We start from the raw sequence: 22228 nt of genomic DNA, 5'->3' as shown, positions 1-22228 counted from the left end.
AAAAAACTGTTCAGCTCTATCTTCTGCCAAGCCTGATCCTTCTCTTCCTTTCTGTGCACGTGGAGGGTCCCCAGGAGGCACACGGACGGTCTACGGCGGCATTGTGTAAGTAAGTGATGCGAATGAAGGTGGGAGGAGTGCAAAGACATCCCTAGTGCCCAGCTGAGGTTATTGGGACGGAGGGGAGCCCAGGGACGGCCTGTTTTATTGAAGCATTTGAGGTCTACTGAAGTGTTTAGTTTTACAGAGCAACAAATAAATTTTTTTTTTTTTTTTTTTTTTTTTCCCCCAGAGCCCCAATCTTGATCTCTTGTAAAACTGAGTCTTATTCAGATCTGGACCACAGCCTATCACTGCTAATTCTGATACAGAATTTGACTTCTCCTCCAGAGGGAAGGGTTTAAACTCAATGCTTTTCCTTAAAGGCAACACAGATGCTTTATTGAGTGACCCAGCGTCAGAGATCCAAGGAAATTTAAATGGATAAAATTAAATATCAGGTCCAGGACTTAAAGAGACTGTCTGACTTCTTGTAGGTAAAGCCAAGTTAGAACTGCTACAGTGACAGTGGGACCAAACTTGATTGGTATCCTACAACTTCTAGATATTCCCACCCACCTTTTTACCCAATAATGACTAGGCTGACACTCATTTAGGGCTATGGTTGATGCTATTGCTACAAAACCTGTTACCCTGTTAACAGAACAATTGTCATGCACTTTGTGTCAAGGTTTCCAAATCAGGAAGACATAACCATTAATGGGAATGATTTATACAAAGCTACTTATTGATGAGCTAGGAGAGCACAGAACTTTTTTTCTGAAGAGTGGCATCAAACAGATCATGTCAGAAAGGAGAAATAATGTCACCGTTGTGAGATAACTATTTTTAAGCTTGGTTGCCTTACTACCGTTCCTGGGCAAGGTAACTTGTGCCAATATGATTCCATTAAATTCTAATTCCCCACTGCAGTTTGGAGAGTGTTGCTGCTGACTATAATGGGACAGGAGTTTGCATCGGACTGCTAATGAGCTGAATGTTTGCACATGCTTGAGTGTAATAACCCCTGATCAGGCCAGGATGTGCTCTGTTGCTGGAGTGCTGTGTGCTGCTCTGCTAAGCTCTCTTGGTGGCCGTGCTCGCAAGCTCTACCTCATCAGGCATAGCAGAAGCTTTTTGGCTTTTTGTCTTATTTGAGATCATGGGTTGCCCTGCTAATGTTCTCCATGGCACCCGGCAGGGTGAGCCAACCTCCCCTGTATGCAAACAGCAGAGACTAATGCTAGGCTTGGGAGCACGGAGGGAGGACAGAGGGTATTGCTCTGAAAAGGTGCAAAGACTTGGCGTGGCCCAGGGAGCGGAGGGCAGAAGAAAGGACCCCTGTGGGAAGAGAGACGTGGCAGAGTGTGACAGGCAAGGTGGTGCAGAGCAGCCCTGAAGGTCCAGGAAGCCATAGAAACGGGAAGCTGCAAGAGGAAAAGGGAGGGACAATAATTGCTTTAAGCAGATGAAGGTGCCGAAGAAGATGGCCCTTTACCTGAGTAATTTCATGCCCAGGCACTACCCTAGCTATGCATCCAGGGGTGTGCTACATAAACGTAACTACACATTTTTCCCAAAAGTGCTGTCCATTGCAATGATTGCAATGATCCTGGATAACTAATTGCAGCTATTATAAAAATAAGACGATTCTGTAACACGTCTGTATCTCTTAAATTCAGACCATTCCAAATTCTTGCTGGTTTCATCAGTTACATGCTCAGAAACACTTTCAATGCACTAAGAAGAATGATAAAAACTATAAATCAGGTGCTTAAATCTCCACAACCATGCTAGCTTGAAAGAAATTCAACATCCCAGGCAAAGCGCCAGATTTTGTTATTACAAAAAAAGGTTCTTCTGCATGTTAGATGTTCCTGACGTTCTAGGCAAGTGCACTGTAGGTTTTACAATGGTAATAAAATGCAAATTTTGCCCATAAGTCTTCCTGTTGACATGGAAGATAACATCATACACATATATGTGTGTGTGTACATTTAAAAATATTGTTTTGAAACTGCTGGGGAATGGAGTGTAGAACAGTATGACTTCTCCAGATTTTTTCTGAGATAAATATACAGTATGAATAATATGCAGTATGGACATGTAGCCTGTAGGTCATCAAGGTATAGTGAGTATATCAACATATTGAGTGTTAGATAAAGAAATAAATTTTGCAGATCAGAAAAAGAGGCACGACACAAATAAAATAAAGAATGAAAGTCCAATAACAGGAGAGGCAGAGCATCTGTAATAGTTATGATTGATTTTCCATTGCCCTACATCTTTGGTAGCAATTACATCAGAGGTCATGTGGGGATGGCTATAAAATGCTGCTAAAAGAAAAGGCTAAATGGAATAGGCACTTTGCACTGTCATGGCTAAACCTGCTGCAGGTTTGAGTCACTCATGGTGGATTAAGCTCTGGAGCCACAGCTGGATAAAGTTGCAATGTGCAACCAAGAGCATTCAGCTTTTAGTTAATCAAGGTAAGCAAACTGAATTTTATAAGCCAATATTCGAAAAGTATCCCAGCCCTAGGACACATGAAGTCCAGAAGTGCCTTGACATTACATAGCCTGTACCTGAACCGTCTTTCACAGGACACAATGCTGGTTTTGCAGCAGGGGTTTCATCAGTGCTGACAAGTGCTTTTTGAAAACCTCAGCTCTGAATATTCTGAAAGGTGACGTGCAAAAGAAATCAAAGCACTTCCAGAAGGCTTGGTTCTCTGCCCTCACCTGTGGCTTTATCAAAAACTAACGAGAGGGTTAAAAAAGATATTGTGAACTTCTGTCAGAGACACCAGATGAGTACAAGAGCTCTCGAAGCACTCTGCCCATCCACCTGCAACCAGAGTTAAGCTCCACATGGCAAACCCCACCTGTATATGGATGGTTGAGACCCTATTTGCCTCTATGAAATGGGGTCCACTTGCTTCAGATTGAGATTTAGATCACTTTTAGTGAGAGGGTCCCTGCCATGATGTTGGCTGGGGGAAATCCGAAACAGAAGTGTTTCTCATAGATAGATTCTTCACTTTATGCAAAATGTGTTGTGACACATTATCTCTTCAACATGTAGCAAAGTGTACTTTGCAGTGATTGAAGAAATTCAGTTAAATCTAGCCTGTACTTGTGTTCTGGTTCGTTATTTATAGCAAGTGTGGGAGTGTGTTGGCCTCCTCTGACAGCATATCATGGCCATCTTAAATTCTGAAAGCACTTTTTGGTTGCCACAGTAAATGTTTAAGAAGTTTGATCTTAAATTTGAGAGTACTTTGGAGACCAGTCTGTTCATGACACATTAACAAAATTAGACCAGGAAATGTGTGTGGAATGAACTCCCGTGCTTTTATAATGAGCGAGGTTGTTGGGAGTGCGCTACCCCCTGTGTATGCAGCTAAGGCACAGCCTCCATGGTCCACGGTGATGCCGTACAGATGTGTTTTCCTGTGGCATTTCAAGAAAAAAATGTTTACTGAAACAGCCTAAGTGATTTAGGAAACCAAATCTAAAGCTGTTGTGGAGAGCACTTTGAATGGTATGAAGTGGAGTTTCGACAGCAAGCATAGTCAGAGGCAAAAGAGTTAATTTTGCTTCAATAAGAAGACATGGAAATAATTTTTTTCTCACTAATTAAATATGAAACTGACTAACTGCATGCAAGTGTAATTTTCTTATCTTATTAGCCATGTTAATTTCTGAAGTGAATAACTACCAGCACTGGTACAGTATATGGGCAGAATAATAGTCGTACTGATTTTTACTTTAATCTCTGAATACAATTAGCATAATTTAAACCATTATAAGCTACAGCAGATAGAAATCACATTACAGAGACTGTAGGTGGAGAAGTGGGTGGTCACATGCAGAGGGAAAACTGGAAGAGCACTTAAAATACAACCGAATAATAAGCGTGCAGGGGAATGTAAAGCTACATGGAATTGAAAGGCACATTATTTCTAGTGATGGGGGGAGAAAAGTGGATAATTGAGAGCAAGGTTCAAGGACTTCTACTACTGCGGGGCCCGATCCCAAGAAATGCTGTATACCCCATGGTGTGCCCACTGTGTTCACCCTGGTCCTGTTTATATGAACGGGGCTTTCAGACAGGTGCCCTGCACCCTTCCAGCAACGCAGACCGCAAGAGCTCTTTGGGGCAGCGGCAAGTGGCCAGCCACGGAGCAACCGTGGGAACTGGTTAAGTGAAGAAGTAGAGAACGTGGAGATGACAATTACACATAGGCAGAAGGAAAGATGGCCTTACTCATGAGCATTTCTAGTTATTTGTCTTTGGGAAATAACTCTTGAGTTTTCTTTTTTAAAGCATTTTGTGATGTGAGTGGTTTTGGTACAAGTAGTAGAGGGCAGCACCACCTCTCTTTCCCTTGCTAGCAAGTCATAGGTGCAATACTTAATACAACTATTTAATGGGGCATAAATCCCAACTTCCATTTTCTGTCAGAGGAGAGAAACAGTGCAATGGAGATGTACAAATCACATCGTGTCTGAACAGGTGAAGAGTTGAGGAAGACAAGATGATGGAGGAAGGAAAGAGGCAGGTCAGATGAGGAACCAGAGAGATGGACCTGGGACCATGGGTGTGAAGTGTGTATTTGAGTGAGTTGTGCATGAGAAGGGGAATGGAAAAAGGAAAAAGAATGGACAAAGGATGTGCTGGATGAGGAGACTGGGGGTGGAAATCCTAAACTGTAGGCTAGGACTCACTGAATACGCAAAGGCAATACGTGCAGGAAGAAAGCATCAAGAACAAGGAGAAGAGATGGGGACAAGTCAGCACGGAGAAGGCAAAACCCAAGGGAGTGAGAAGAAGGTGCTCCCGCCACAGCCTGCACCCGAGCCTGGGACGCTCACATCGTCCTACCCTCTGCTCTCTACAAATATCAGTAAAACCACTGGCAGGCCATTATATATCACCTGCTGCTTTTTCCATGGAAAAGAAGATGAGATTACAATTAAAAGCCCAGGAAAAGAACACCCTGAGCTCTTTTTCCTTTTGAAGACTTACTTGCCTTTTCCATTTACATCCTGTACTTGTTTCTGCAGTATTTTTTGAGTAACAAAATTAAGCCCAGGAATCTGACCTGTTTAACCAGTCATAATCTGAAGTTGGATATAATTAAATTTCTTTCTGCGCCCTCTTTTTGATAGTTGCAAGGAATTCTATAGGATTTGGTCCTTAGTGCAGACCTGTCTGAAATGTTACCAAAGGCAACAATTGAAAAGCTGTGCTGAGCTGGTATAGCATATATTAATCACTAGGTAAATCTAATTTATAGCCTGAAAATTTAGCCAGAGCATGTTGTTTGAAATGAACTAGAAATGTTCTTCATCATGTCATGACTGCTAGTATAGCGTGGCCAGGCTTTACCGCTGAAGACCACAACACAACTTTGACATATTTTCCACATCAAATTTATTGGTTTCCTATCATAAAGACATTTCTGACATACAGAACATGGACTTCACTCCTAAGTGGCTGTTCTGTTATTGCAGTGCTCTCTGCTCTTTGAAACTTCTTCCTACAAAAAAACGATTTCCAAACTAAAATCTCGGCTACCTAATAGGCTGTGCTGTCACCAAATGGCACTTGCAAAAGCAGCCTTCCAGCTGGGTGGATGTCAAGCCAGAAGTCCAGAGACTTGGACAGTGGTCCCAGGTTGCCTAGAGAGCTTGTACAAAGCTTTCATATGGAGATGAAAATATTCTGCTTTTTGGATCAGCCCTACTTGCATTTTCATGATGAATTAAGCAAAGCTACACTGAGACATGGAGTGTACTCTGTGTGTGTGGGGGGGTGTGTGTGTCTGGAGATTGGCCAGAAAATCTGTAGAATCATGATTCAAATCAATGTATATCAGCTCCAGAAATATGTGTGCTGTGCAGTGTTTGTAGATGAGCCGTACGTATAAAGTGAAGATGCACACCGTGCAGTTGTACTTTTGGCAAAGATGACACATGATGATCTTCCATGAGAATATTTTCAAGAACTGATTTTTGTTTATTCAATTAATATTAGCTGTATTTAATGCACCAAGAGAAAGAATTGCAATTGTACTAAAGCACTCTGTTGCAAAAATTTCAGCAAACCCAGTTCAGTAATTAATGAGTAGACATTTTCCCAGTTTTTCCTGTAAGTTTTGCGTTTTATAGACTTTTTAATGAGATTAACCTCTTTAATGCAAGTGGCTATAAAAGGGGTAGTGGCATCTGTCTGGAAGACACACACACAAATACAGAATGTTTGTTTTTCTAAAGGTGAAAATGAAGGCAGCAAGTAAATCATGTTAATGTATGTTTAACACTCTCTAGTTCCCCTCTTGGATTTAGAAAAAAAGTTATGAAAGAATATGAAATGATAACAAGGACACCCCTCACCCAGCCCAAACTCTTAAGAAATAGCAGCGATCCTGCAGCATTGCATTTGTGTCTCAGTGCCAGGGCTCTATATTTAACAAGCTTTCCCCGGCTCCCACACCCAGATGAATTCATTGGAATGCAGAAGGAAAGCAAAGCTCATCTGACTCATTAGGAGGCTGACACACAATTACCATCAGTTAAAAATGCCTTCTAGAGCCACCGTGTGAATTTGGGTGTGCTGAAATAAATGAAACCATCAGGATCTCTGTAAGCAGGACTTAATCTTAGCATTGCGCTCAGGACAAATGCAGATTTGATTAATCTGCAAAAATAATTTGTTGATGTACCGACTCACACGTGAAGGGATCCTTAGAGAAGCAATGCCCAACGAGGTTTTACGTTTTCCGCTTTACCATCTGTGACTTGCAAGCATTATACCCAAAGAAAAGCGTCTTTGTATTGGGAATGTATTGAGAAAATACCTGTTCTAACAAAATATTTTGTTGATGCCAAATGATTTTCCCTCTTTCCTTTCACCAGCCACTAGTGAGGAAAAAAGTTAAGAGGTGGAAGTGTAATGACAAATGATTTACAGGTGGATTCCAGTTTCACTATATCCCCGTTAAGATGGGTTGTAAACACTTTCCTTTCTTATCTTGAGATGATACTGCTCAGAATCTGTTCTGTTTAGGGTTAACCTGTTAGATTTGTAACAAGCTAATCAAAAGACTGAGCAGCTTTTGAGCCAACCCAATGGAATTAAGGTGCCTTTGTCATAAATGTTCTTTGAAAAATTTTATTTCAAGGTGAATTTTGCCCATTCATCTAGTATTTTAACATGCACTTTTGAACTTGATACAGTTTGATACTGTTGATTAAACTTTTTATGACAACTTTTGAAAAAAATACAATAAATTATATGTACATGTATACATAATTACACAAGAATTTTAAAAGTGTATACAATAAAATAAGCATGTCCATTCACTAGTCATAAGAAGCAGCTGATCCTACCTTTGTCTGTAAAAAGGATAATACCTAGTTATCTAGGATGACTGTATTGTTACTTCTTAAAAAAAAAAAAAACCAACAACAAACCCAACAAACCAACTTTAACTGTGGGCACTTTAGAGCAGGATCTGCCATTTCTGTTACTATTTATATTCTGGTGGTGCCAAGAGGATCCTTATGTTTAGGCCTTTATAAGCTTATAATGAAACGGAATTAGTCCCGCAGGTGGAAAGCACCCCGACCTCCACCAAAGCCTCTAGGAGCTGCCACCGGAAAAATAATAAATAGCCTTAGAGTGCAAACATTGATCTCGGTATAACGTTTGACAGATCCTTTTAGTTCTCTCATGAGTGTATTTTAGGACAAATAAAAGTCCAAACAAATCCTTTTGGGTTTGTGTGGGGTTTTTTTATAAATGCAAAGTGGATAAAAAACATAGATCTCAGTTTTGCATGTTGGGTCTACTTCTCGTTGGAACATTGTGTAGAAATTGTAATGGAGAGCAAAAAAAATCTGCATATATATTCATTTTTACACATACTATAATATATTTTCTCTCTTGTCTGCAGTAAGCAGTTATTTTGTGGGGGCAAGTGTGGTCAGGATCCTCAAAAATCCCTAATGTGTTTTACTGATATTTCAGACATATACACGTACTTACTGTACTGAGGCCAAACAATTACTAATCATGGTGAAGGTCTCAAGGAAAACATTTGAAGTTAGGACTATATAGAAGCACGTATATTCTTATATCACCAAGGAAGAGGTGCTTACAGTTGAAGAACACATCAGGTCCCACGTAACTCAATTTTACCTGTACTTGTTAACCTTTTTCAGTATACAGGTTTTTTGTTCAATGAGTTATCTACCAATAAACAAATACTGATTTTGCTCCAGATTACAGGAGCAATCCAACTAAAAACCAGAAGTCAAAAACCTTGTTTCACTTACATAATTAAATGCAGACTGAGATTTTTTTCCTAGTGTTTCCTTTTTTTATTGTTTCTCAAGGAAAGAGGTGCTATCCTATGAAATGTTAAGTGTCAGTAAAGTATAGAGGTGGTTTTATTAACAGTATGGACGCTGCTTTTTTAGAAATGTATCTAGAAGATTTACTGCCTGGTATCTCCCCTGAAGTTGTATGAATCACAGAAGAAGGTGGAGCTGAGGGGTGGAACAGGAGCTATTTATCAACAACATTTGAGAACAGCTACTAGGCTGAAAGAAACAGAAGATAAAAGATCCATTTATTTAATCATCTTTGATCATTTGCAGGCTTTGTTTGAAAAACTGGAGAGTGTGAAAACTTGGTGCCAGGCAGAAGGGCTCTCTCCTCCCAGATCAATTTGATTGAATACATACGAGGGAAAAGAAGTAAGTGTTTGAACCCAAAAGCAGTGTGACACTGTTGTTCCAGCGGAAACTGAAGTCTGTCCTGCTACGTTCTAAACGGAATGTCTTGGGTCACAACGCCAATAAACGAGATATTTGCAGCCACTATAGAAAAGAGCTTTGGAGCTTTATAAGAAAGGGTAATTTCCACAAGGGTGTCCAGTACCACCTCGAAGAACCAAATAGCAAATAATATCATTGCCATCAGTGCTTCGACAGGGAGTTTAAGAGGGGAGAAACCTCTAGAAACTTGATTATTTCCTAGTAAACTCTACAGGCTTCTGAGTAGTTTTTGTATAAAGCTCTTCATTTAAATTATGTTAATCTTCTTCACAGGGCAGTGATAAGCAACTTCCTGATTACGAGAACAAAATAGGAAAATAATGGGACAAAGTCTCTGTGGACATAAATCAGCGCAATACCCTTGAAGCCAACACACAACAGACAATTTCATTTGCTATCCAGCATATTCTAAAACAGGGAAAGAATGTTAAAATTCTCCTTTTTGTGCCGAGATTAAATCCTGCAAATTTGCCATGGAAACCATTTCTTTCTATTTTTTTTTCCCTCCCCTCCTTTTTACAGTTGAGTTATAGTGGTTATTTCAGAGACAGGAGGTGCGAGCATTGCATTTAGGGGTGGGGGTTTTGGGGAGGTGGGTTGAAGAGAGAAACGGGGAGCTGTGGAAGGGGAGAGGGAGGAATACATTCGTCCTCAAAAATGAGTTCACGTCCCTGAGCTCCTGGTGTCGAGAGCTAGCAAAGGGCAGATGCTTCCAACAGTTGGAGAATTAAAGTACGGAGGCAGCAGCCATTCCTCAGAAGCCGAGAAGCCAGCCCGCGAAGCAGGGAGGCCCAGGATGACCCACTTCTGCGTGGGTGCGGGTGGGAGGGGGAGTGGGGCTGGCAGGAGATGGAGCTCCCCCAGCCGCGTGAGCTGACTCACCAGCCCGATTTGATCACACCATTGCAACAGCGACGCAGAAGGGAACACTGTGACGGCAGCCCTGAGTGTAAATAAGGGTGATGTTGCACGATGGAGAGGCAGGGCTGGGACCAGGAGCTCCCCAGGGCACCCGGTGCTGCCACCACCCAGCCCCAGATGCACCAGCCCAGGGGCACCGTGGAGGAGTAGCCGTCCCACAGGGACCTGCTCACCTGCCCCGGCTTGGCCACAGCACCAGGGTGCTTGGGCAGCCTGTGGCTTCCTCACAGGCGTGGGTAGGGTCTGTCCATGCTTTTGCTTTGGAGGAAAAAAACCTGACTTTTGCAGCACACGTGGGTTGTTCTTTCAAGAGCACACACTATTTCCTCCCCATGTTTAAATTCCCCTGTTGCAGAGTATGTCAAGGGTAACTCAAAGGATATCTCAAACTTTTAATTTTAAAAGGCTAAGAGGCGGCTAAAGGAAAGGTAGACAAGGTGGGCTTGGTTTCCCATTGCTTCACCCAATATGCAATTTTGCTTATGTTTCATCTGCAAATTGGGGTTCCATTTTGCATGGAATGCAAAATTTGAATCAATCCCTCCCTGTTTTAATTCAGTCAGGACTTGTAAATTTTATCTGGCTGAGAGGATTGCCAGAATCAAACAATGTCTGCCCCATACCAGCCACTTTGGGACCATCTGTCTCACTTCTCCATTTCTTGGTGATTCCAGTTCTTCATCTCTTTCCCTCAGAGGGACTTTCAATGTCCTTTTCTACTGATGGAGCATTTCATCATCCTTGTGTTGGCATAATGTCGTGTCTGTTTGCTTATACTTAACATGAGGAATTTTTTATGGTGCCTCATCAACCACATTGAATTTTTAGAATGATTTGTTTCTTCCTACTTCTTTTACTCACTCATACAGTAGATTTGCTCATGACAGAAATGAGACATTTCAAGGATGATTAGATGCTATAGCAGCCTAGCACAAAATTACATCTTTCTGCCTATCTGTGTTTTTAATGCGGTACCTCACTGACTTCCACAGTGTTCAGCTGTTCACCCTTTTTTCCTGAGGATGTCCACAAAATAGAAAGTTAGAGGAAATCCACAGTCAGATACAACCTCAGCGAAACTTCAGGGACTGAATGGTCTAATTAGGGTCTACAAGGTTTACAAAATTCAGGTTTTGCATATTAGTAAGTCTACGTTTATTTTTCACATTATTTGTTTGTAACCCTTAGGTGTCCTGCAGCCTGAGTCACAGGTCTGGATCTTGCTATAGATTGCCTCTGTGCACAGACTTATTTATACCTCAGAGATCACCTAGTTTCATCTAGTTTCAGAGCACAAAATTTCTGAGTAGGAATATGCTTCTCTCTCCACTGAATAATATAGGTGCTTCCAGACCACATGCTGGGCACTGCATAGTGCCTTGATGCAAAAGATCAGATGTTTAGATTTTGTCAGGTTGTCTCATATTTGCTGTCTCAAAGCACTTAACTCCTATGGTGAGCTGCATTTAACTGCTTTTTGTGTACTGCTTTGCATTTCCTATTCTTGCACAAGTGAATGTAAAACACAAAAATGAACATGTTATTTTTCTGTAGTGAAATCCAAAACAAACAAAAACCTTTACACAAACCTCCCAAAAAATCAGCTCTGACGTTTTGGGCAGTTTTCCTACTTGCAAATGGATTATCAGCATTCTTCCAACGAAGATTTCAGGTTCATCAAACTGTTTGTTCCAGACCTGCATCTCTCTAATTGCTACTCATGTGCTTTGCACTGGTGTTAAATATTGTACATCTACTTCTGTGAGTCTGCACAGCATTGAAATGACTGCTGATTCAGAAAGTAATGGGGATTTTTTTTTTCCAGGTCAGTAAATATAAGCTTAGGATTCAGCATGCAGACTGGTGATATTGAAAGACCAGCTTTACAGTTTCAGCCCTAAATCGGAAAGTCAGTCTGTTATCCAAAAGGGGTAGAAAACAGGGAACAGGGAGGTAAAGCAGTGGTCAAGCATTCCTTCTGTAAACTTTTGAAGGACTCATTTCCATTTGGAGTCTCATATTTGACATTTGGGAGACTCAAGATTTCTGCTTTCTCAAGGTTTTTGCTATGTTGAAGCTCAGAATAAAAATTAATGTTATTTCCCATAAACGAAAATATGTTTGAATTGTTTTCTCCTTTTGAAACTTAAAAAAACCAAAAGATTCTTGCACCCAGGCAGCTGCTGACTGTCAAGGCTTATGGGAAGATGCAATATATTTTCATAGCTCTGTTAATAAAGGTGTATGTATATATATAGGTACATATATATAAGTATGTATTACAGAAATGCAAGCTTTCCTTCATGTCTACAAATGATTTAGAATCTAGCTTCATCACCATAGATGGGACATTTGGAAGATTTATTGTATTCATGCTGCCTTGGAGCCGGAGACCCAGGACCATGGGATCCCTGCTGACACTCACAGAAGAGAAATAGTGTGGGGATGTAAAGCCTGGTAGTCTATGCTCCAGAACTATTCAGAAGGCATGTTTTTGTCCCCCATGCTCTCCGGGATGTTTAAAGCTTGTCAAGCCCAAATGCTTGTGTGCAACGGTTGGAAACCACTAAGTTAGTTGAATCCAGAAAGAATTTTGTATCATGGAAGGATTTCATAGAATCATAGAATCATTTAGGTTGGAAAAGACCTTTAAGATCATCAAGTCCAACTGTTAACCTAGCACTAAGTCCACCACTAAACCATGTTCCTAAGTGCCACATCTACAGGTCTTTTAAATGCCTCCAGGGATGGTGACTCAACCACTTCCCTGGGCAGCCTGTTCCAGTGATTGACAACCCTTTTGGTGAAGAATTTTTCCCTAATATATCCAATCTAAACCTCCCCTGGCACAACTTGAGGCCATTTCCTCTTGTCCCATCACTTGTTACTTGGGAGAAGAGACCAACACACACCTGGCTACAACCTCCTTTCAGGTAGTTGTAGAGAGCGATAAGGTCTCCTCTCAGCCTCCTTTTCTCCAGGCTGAACAACCCCAGTTCCCTCAGCTGCTCCTCATAAGACTTGTGCTCTAGACCCTTCACCAGCTTCATTGGTCTTCTTTGGACATGCTCCAGCACTTCAATGTCCTTCTTGTAGTGAGGGGCCCAAAACTAAACACAGGACTCAAGGCGTGGCCTCACCAGTGCTGAGTACAGGGGGACAATCACTTCCCTAGTCCTGCTGGCCACACTATGTCTGATACAAGCCAGGATGCTGTTGGCCTTCTTGGCCACCTGGGCACACTGCTGGCTCATATTCAGACAGCTGTCGACCAACACCCCCAGGTCCTTTTCTGCCAGGCAGCTTTCCAGCCACTCTTTCCCAAGCCTGTAGCATTGCATGAGGTTGTTGTGACCCAAGTGCAGGACCTGGCACTTGGCCTTGTTGAACCTCATACAATTGGCCTCAGCCCATCAATCCAGCCTGTCCAGATCCTTCTGTAGACCCTTCCTACCCTCAAGCAGATCAGCACTCCCACACAATTTGGTATCGTCTGCAAACTGACTGAGGGTGCACTTGATCCCCTTGTCCAGATTGTTCATAAAGACGTTAAAGAGAACTGGCCCCAGTACTGAGCCCTGGGGAACACCACTTGTGAGCGGCCGCCAACTGGATTTAACTCCATTCACCACAACCCTTTGGGCCCGGCCATCCAGCCAGTTTTTTACACAGTGAAGTGTACATCCATCCAAACCATAAGCAGCCAGTTTCTCCAGGAGAATGCTGTGGGAAATGGTGTCAAAGGCTTTACTAAAGTCCAGGTAGACAACATTCACAGCCTTTTCCTCATCCACTCAGTGGGTCACCTTGTCATAGAAGGAGATCAGGTTTGTCAAGCAGGACCTGCCTTTCGTAAACCCATGCTGACTGGGCCTGATCCCCTGGTTGTCCTGTAGGTGCCACGTGATGGCACTCAAGATGATCTGCTCCAAAACTTTCCCCGGCACCGAGGTCAGACTGACAGGCCTGTAGTTCCCCAGATCCTCCTTCTGGCCCTTCTTGTAGTGGGTGTCACATTGGCTAAGCTCCAGTCAACTGGGGCCTCCCCAGGTAAATGATGGGAAGTGGCTTGGTGAGCACTTCCACCAGCTTCCTCAGTACCTTTGGGTGGATCCAATCTGGAGCCATGGACTTGTGTGTATCTAAGTGGTGTAGCAGGTCGTTAACCATTTTCCCTTGGATTATGGGGGCTTCACTCTGCTCCCCATCCCTGTCTTCCAGCTCAGGGGGCTGGGTACCTGGAGAACAGCTGGTCTTACTACTAAAGACAGAGGCAAAGAAGGCACTAAGTACTTCAGCCTTTTCTTCATCCTTTGTCACTATATTTCCCCCCACATCCAATAAAGGATGGAGATTCTTCTTAGCCCTCCTTTTGTTGCTGATGTATTTATAGAAACATTTTTTATTGTCTTTTATGGCAATTGCCAGATTAAGTTCTAGTTGGGCTTTGACCCTTCTAATTTTCTCCCTGCATAACCTCACAACATCCTTGTAGTCCTCCTGAGTTGCCTGCCCTTTCTTTCAAAGATCATAAACCCTCCTTTTTTTTCCTGAGTTCCAGCCAAAGCTCCCTGTTCAGCCAGGCTGGTCACGTCCCCATTACAAGCTTGCAGTCCTGTCCCTCTACAGCACTCGGTGTGACAGAAGAGCACCTCCCAGTCTGTCGGGATATTTTGTATTCCCAGAACCAGGGTGAAGTATGAAAAGGCTCTTACATTTCCCTTACACATGTGGGGCTAAGGTATGGTCATACTGCACTCCCCCAGCTACATGAGAAGCCTGGGGCAAAATAGATGAACGTGCACATAACTGAAGGCCTAAATCGCATCTCTAATTACAGGAGCATCCTTCTTCTGCATAAATAAAGGGATCTTATTGGAATAAACCTTCATGAGAAATGCAAATTTGTAAGAAACTGCCTGATTTCTGTGCTGCTGAGGCTTTCTGTGCAGTAGCACCAGATGCCAAAAAAGAAGCAAGAGGAAAGTGTGAGCCCACTTCTCAATAGCAAAGAAAGAGAGCGAGCCCATTCCTGCCGCCGTCTCGTATGCAGGGGCAGCTTCAGTCCCAGGGAGAGCAGCAAGGGAAAGGCTGCACCACTGTGTGTGGGACACCCTCGTTTTCTGTCACACTCTCTAAATCTTCACAGGAACTGTGAGAGCCCACTCACGAATAATAAGCAGAAAAAAAGGATATCCCAAACTGCTTTGGCTAATATGGGAAGTAAAAGTGCCCATGTCTCCTTCCTCATTTCCCTTTGTTGTGAAGGATGCCAGGAAAGACACAAACTGAAGAAAGAAAGCTGGAAGTCTCCAGGCTGATATATATTTTAGGCACCTCTTGCTGCTGCTCTTCTGAGTGGCCATTTCTGAGCTATTAGCTTCCTAATTTGGCCATTAATTTTGTTGACAGTTTATCTGCCAGTGTGCATAGGCACAAGGTGCTGTAACTTGCAAGAAGCAACACTCAGAGTTGGAAACAAGTGGATGAAACCGAGCAGAGCCTGCGCAGGGGAAGGCACGTAGCAGCACGGTGTACTCTCAGGTGATAACCACCACGACAGGGTGCGTTTGGAGGAAGAACAGCTAACGGGTTTACAGACTTTAGGCAGCTTTGCTTTAATTATAACGCAAGGATCATCAGGGGAAAACGCACAAATAGTCGGTCGGATCAGGCAGAGGAGTGGGAGGGGAGGTGGGCAGTGACCCTGCTGCTGAGCTCCTCTCTGGGTAACGGAGCCAGAGCTGGACAGCAAAGCCTTGTGGAAGTAAGGAGAGTAAGTTGGATGTGGAGGAAGAAGGTGGAGGGGTGAGAGAAATCAATACAATTATCTTACCGGCTACCTTTTGAACTGGAGGAAGGGCAGCTTGCAGGCACTGAAGGTGGAGAAGAGTAGTGCAGGCAGGAAGGGACCAAAAAATCTGTAATATTCTGGCGGTGCTATTGGAGAAAGGCATTTGCTCCTTGGAAATTTTACACAATAAAAATGTTATACTATTTGTATATAGATACAAAAGGAAACATTTTTTTTTTTTTACCTCTCTCCATCTCTATTATCATTGATAACTGGCCACAATTTAAAATTAAAAAGCAGAGAAGAGAGAAAAGTGAGGTTTTAGTTTTTATTTTCAAATAGTTTGCTTAAAATCTTTTAAGAGTGTTTGGAAATCAGGTTTTCATATTTCCAGGAGTAGCCTTTTTCATGTATTTTAACTGGACATTCTAACAAAATCTATAGGGACAGTGTTGGTGCATGATAAAGTATTTCCTACCCAAAATTAGTGGGATTTGAAATCAATAGCTTCAGGGCTAGAAGATGAGCACCTTCCACTTGAAACAAAGGAATAGCTCATGGTATTAGCTGCTGTAGTAAAACATTCATGTCGGCCACTTCCTTGAGCATAACAAAGATCGATACAGTGCTAAGTAGGTTACAGTAGGATAGCAGATATTTTCCTGATTGCTATGTGTTGTACAGTACCTGGCACAAGGCTGGCATCCATGCAAAATAAGATGCTTAAGTTGATTAATTAATTATTAGTCATATTTATTTTTTTTTTCACTATAGTCGTTCCATAACAGTCATTAGTATGAATTAATACTGCCTCAAGGAGCATACACTGTGAGGAACTTCTCAGTGCTCTTCATCTAACAGAAACAGAGTTTTTTGCAGTACATAAAGATGCTTGGTTACCTGAACTGCAGATTTCACCCTCTATTATGGTATAGACATGGCACTCAAAATTAATGTCAGGACTGATATGAAGATACGAAACCTGTTAATTCCCCATCCTTTGTTTAACTTTTTTCTTTAATCGTAGTCCAAAATCAGATTACTAGCTGCTGACTTTTTTTGGTGTCCAATATGTGTAAAGGAAATCCTTTCCATTTAATCCTTCCCTCTGTGTGCTAACAGTCTTGCAGCTCAAGGCTGACACAGTATCATGTCGTCAGCTTCCACGCACTAACATCACGCATGTAAGCAGGTAATGCTTTTGCTTAGTCTGGTGTACTGAAAGTACGTGATTTGCTGTAGTTGTTGAAACATCCGTCAGTTCTCACCAAGTTGTGCTTCATGCAGTATTAGTTTGGCATAGGGAGTGCAGAAATGCCCCAACTTGCACGAGAGGCTGGGAACTGCTCCCAAATAGCTGAGACGGGGGGGAGGACCTCGTCAAAGTACAAGCAGCTTTGCATAGATGACCTGTTTTGATTTGAACCAATTTAAGATTACATTCAGAGTCTTTTCTATTTAAAGTATAAAGGAAAGAGCAGACCAAAGAACATGAGACACACATCTGAAAATGGACATCCATTCACTCTAGGGAAAAAAAGACTTACATTTCCCTTACATGCCCCTTCTTTCCAGCCTGTGTGGAATACTTCCTGATACAGGAATTTCTGGGTTTTAAGGGTGTTTATAATTCAGGACTGCTAACACTGAAAACCACTTAAGATTGTTGGCAATTTGCATACCTTAATGTTAGCTGATTTTTATCTGGAGGTTAGGATTTAGGGACCTGGACAACCTCAAGAAGTGGGCCCATGTGAACCTCATGAGGTTCAACAAGGCCAAGTACAAGGTCCTGCACATGGGTCAGTGCAACCCCCAGTATCAATACAGGCTGAGGAATGAAGGGATTGAGAGTAGCCCTGAGAACGACTTGGGGGTATTGATTCATGAGAAGCTCAACATGAGCCGGCAACATGTGCTCACAGCCCAGAAAGCCAACCGTGTCCTGGGCTGCATCAAAAGAAGTGTGACCAGCAGGTCGAGGGAGGTGATCCTGCCCCTCTACTCCGCTCTTGTGAGACCCCACCTGGAGTACTGCGTCCAGCTCTGGGGGCCCCACTACAAGAAGGACATGGAGCTGTTGGAGCGAGTCCAGAGGAGGCCATGAAGCTGATCGGAGGGCTGGAGCACCTCTCCTATGAGGACAGGCTGAGAGAGTTGGGGTTGTTCAGCCTGGAGAAGAGAAGGCTCCAGGGAGATCTAATTGCGGCCTTCCAGTACTTAAAGGGGGCTTATAAGAAAGATAGACAGACTTTTTAGGAGGACCTATAGCAATAGGACAAGGGGTAATGGTTTTAAACTAGAAGAGGGTGGATTTAGACTAGATATAAGGAAGACATTTTTTACAATAAGGGTGGTGAAACACTGGAGCAGGTTGACCAGAGAGGTGGTAGGTGTCCCATCCCTGGAAACACTCAAAGTCAAGTTGGATGGGGCTCTGAGCAACCTGATCTAGTTGAAGATGCCCATGCCTACGGCAGGGGAATTGAACTAGATGACCTTTAAAGGTCCCTTCCAACTCAAATTATTCTATGATTCTATGAATAAAAAAAGGGCAGTGTTACTGAGCATGAAGAGGAGGAGTAAGAAAAAAATAAACAAATATAGTATTAATTTTATAGCATGTTTATATTTATATAATTTATATAGTATTAATTTTGCAAAGTATTAAAAAACCCCACACTTAATGTTACAGAATTTAATTTTTTCCCCCAAAATTAGGATTTTAAATTTCACTTTGCATTATTGAATTGTTTTGAATTTGAATATCAAATACATTTTGGGAAAATTATTCCATAATGAAATGCTATGCTATGATAACATATATGATAAAGTACATTATGATAAATTATAGTGCATATACTGAGCATCTGACATTTTACTTCTTTTTAAAATAATTGTGTTTATACTTTCTCAGTTGCAATGAGAGATAAAAATGTACTAATTAAACACTCTTTTTTTTTCAAAGAGCTACACAAATATTTTTTATTCTTCATACTGAATAGTCTACATGATAAAATTGTGGTGATTTATATCAAAAGGAAAGCTGACCCTTAAAGATGTGTTGGCATCTTATGTAACCGGTTAAATTGTATCAAAAAATGTTTAGACTGGAATAAAGCCTCTTAAAATATTATATATATCTTGGAAGAGATAAATGATTTGACTAAACCATAGAACTACATAAATTATCTTTCCATTTTATCATGTAATGATGTTAAGAGCAAAGCTTTCCTATCAATGCAGGAAACACTTCTACCTCCCTATCAGTCATACCTTACTGCCTTGAAGGAGGTAGAAATAAAGCTATAATTCCAACAAGTTATTAATGTATTTGCAGTGCTTTAAAAAGATGAAGGAATAATTCTATATTTTTATTGGTAGGTTAAAGAATATTTTACATTTTGACGTTTTCTCAGTATTTCATTGTCATATTCGTATGGCTTTTACAGAGTTTTACAAGCTACTAAGGAATAAAAGAATATATCTGAAGTCATAATTTCTGGAGGTTGCATTCTAAAATATTTAAAATCATGTGGTAAGGAGAACTGAACTTCTGTTTTATCTAGGTTCTGACAAAAATACTGTAATATCGAGATTTTCAGGTAAAATTCTAAAGATAACTTTAACATTTGCAGTATTTTCTCTTGTGGCCAGAAGAAAGTGTTAGGTGCTACAAAGAACAGCACATTTGAAAACTGTTCTGCAGTTGTAGTTGCAGTTGTAGTTCAAATATCTTTTCCTTACAGGTTACCTTTTTCAGAAGTATATTAAGTTCCAATTCTGCAAACACATAAACCAGTACTGCAAATAATTTCAGACTCAGGGCTTTAAATACTTCTGAAAAAGAATTAATGGTTGCGTCTGACCTGCAAGCATAAATGTGATGGTGCAAAATCCAGGAGCAAATATTTCATTCTTTCGTGATTGCATATTGAATTCAGATTCTATAGAGTTGACTAAAATTAGGGTTTCAGGTAGTTATTTTGGTTCAATTAGTGTTATTAAAAAAACAGTCTTAGGAGAAAGATGGAGGGTATGTCAATTCCTCATTTTCATTTTTTAACAAGGCTGTACATAAGAAAAAATACTGCAAAGGAGTGGGCAAAATCACTTCTTACAAATCCATCTTCTAATGGAAATTCTTCTATAAATCCTGTTTAGGCATCTGTTCTCCACAGGGTGCGTTGTCTTTTTCTGTGATTTTGATTTTTTTAAAAAAAATACAATTTGTTATGCATTTTTTGAGGAAGGAGATTCTTTTATTCCCCAGATCTTCTTCAGATTTTTGGTTTGGGGTTTTTTGGGTTTAATTTTTGGATTTTTTTTTTTTTTTTTTTTTTAAGTTTCTGACAGTTCTGAGGCTTTGGGTCTTAGTTCTGAGGCTTTGGGTCTTATGAGCATTTTTGACAGACAGAGAAAGCGTATGAGCAGATCTGGAGTATTTCCTAACCTGTTCTTGAACCTTCAGCGAAGCTCTACTGCGTTCAACAACAACAATACTAAAAATCACCTACTCGTTACAGTGCTTTCAGCCCAGCTCTCAGACGCCTTACCCAAGGCAGTGGCAATCCCCTTTTGCCATCGGCAGGGCTGGGGCTGGGATCGGGGCTGCAGAGCCAGGGAGCCCGGCTTGCCCACAGCCCCACGCAGCCGTCTGCCTTAGACTTCATCGCTCTGTAGATATTTAATGGTCACGCATTTGCATTCTCAGCCTGGTGCAAATACAGTATTAGTCTAATCACACTTCTGCTTCACCTCGGAATACGACTCCAATGACTTTCTTTTTCTCTTTTTTTTTTTTTTCTTTTTAATTGGAAAATGGCTAAAAGTTATTCCTGACCTTTTTATCTTGCTGGCAGTGCCACTGCCTTTCTATTAATAACAGGCTTTGGGGAGTGTTTCGTCTGCAATGGAAGCAGAACTGCTATTTCTTACTCAGTTTGGTGTCTGCAATTACAGTACTTTTCTGAAGTGCAAAAGACATCTATAAAAATCAAACCCGTTTCCCCGCTTAACATCAGACACAGTACGGAAGCTCACTGCTGCTTCCAGCTTGCATTATGTTTTCCATCTTTTTGTTGAAACTCTCTCTGCGGTGATTGTCAGCAAATGTTTGCTATCAGTGAAGGTGAAGGACCCTCACTGAAGTGGCAGGAATAATGTACTTCATCAAAGAGCATGTTAAGTTTGTTGGGCTTGGATGTTTACTGATGTCTTCGTTAAGACCTTCAGCTCCTAACAGTGTCCTGCGTTGCCCAGATGTCCGTATAAAGGGGCATCATCCGTGAAGGCGATGCTAGCAGGAAGAAGGAGAGGGGAACAGCTGGTTTTCATTTCCTAGGAAGCCTTAATTTCTTCATTTTGGATGGACAGTGCCAGTGAGGCTGCTTTCCTGTACCTACTCTCCATGTGGTCTGCAAGGCTTCTGAGAGGTCACTTGAAATCCTCGACTGTCCTAGACAGAAGTAAGTATTAGCGAGGTGGCTTAAAAAGGAAGAAGCTGGTATTGGTGCATCAGGGAGGACCAGAGCATCTGCAATTTCAGGGGACTCCCTGGGGCAGTTGGTGACACTGTCACTGCCCTCTCTTCATTCAGGTTTAGAAAAGCTGCTGCTGGTTACAATGGGCCAAATTTCTCATCAGGCCCAGCAATGAGTGACCTCGCAAAGAGAGTTTCAGGTTGTCAATAAATTATAAGCCCATTTCACTCTTTTGTCCAGTCCCTCTCTCTTTCCAGAGAATTTCCCTTTCCCATGCCAAGTCTTCCGTGGGGGACCCATCTATGTATCCACGTGCAAAAACTTAGACCTTGTCGTGCTGTTACAGGGTTACTTTGTATGTGTAGGTCCACAGAGGTTTTCAGAGGAGCACAAGAGGTCCTGACCAGCCCTCCAAGGGCAGCCCGCTGCGCTTTGCCTTCACCTCGCATCCAGACTGTCCCCTGGGGAGGAGCAGGGGTGCATTAGCAGGTCCCCAACTATCCCTGGTCCTTCCTGGCCCAGCGGTTGACCCAGGGGACATCACCCACCCCCGGATCACCCACCAGCCTCACGGGAATCCCCTCTCCACAAGTCACGCAGCTGATGGATCTTTACTCCCACCCCAGAGCTAGTCCCCACTCCATCCCTTTCCTTTAACCCCATTTGGCAGGGGCTGGTGTCTCCTGAGGAACCCAAGCGATGCGGCAAGCATCAGACAAGCTGTCCCACCTGCCCAGAGCCGGCAGACAGGACAAATCCCCCACGAGGGAAGAGTTACAGATGCAGTCACTGCCATAAGCAGTGAATTGACTGTCGATCTGCAGTCATAGCTCCGCGGCTGTTTTCCTCGGAGCGGTCTGCCTGGTGATAATCTGCACAGATAGTTTGGGGTTTTTTCCACCAGCCTCTTGTTTTCTTCCATGAATTCTACATCGCCTCTTGTGTTTTACCTTTCCTGGCAAAACTGTTTCTCCTCATGACACGTAACTCTCCCCCAGGGCCAGTTATGTAAGGTATTGCTGCTCGGTGTTTGTACAGCCCTACATCTTGATCCCCTGTAGAGAGCACATTGTGTATCCTACTGGCAGCAAACAAAAGCAGCTTCCTATACAAAATACACAAGTTCTGCTTCTGTGCTTGCA

The sequence above is a fragment of the Balearica regulorum genome, chromosome 1 (genome assembly GCF_011004875.1).
Source record: "Balearica regulorum gibbericeps isolate bBalReg1 chromosome 1, bBalReg1.pri, whole genome shotgun sequence".
NCBI classification, from domain to species: Eukaryota; Metazoa; Chordata; class Aves; order Gruiformes; family Gruidae; genus Balearica; species Balearica regulorum.
The sequence above is the reverse complement of the archived record's forward strand: the minus strand, read 5'-3'. Positions refer to the sequence as shown.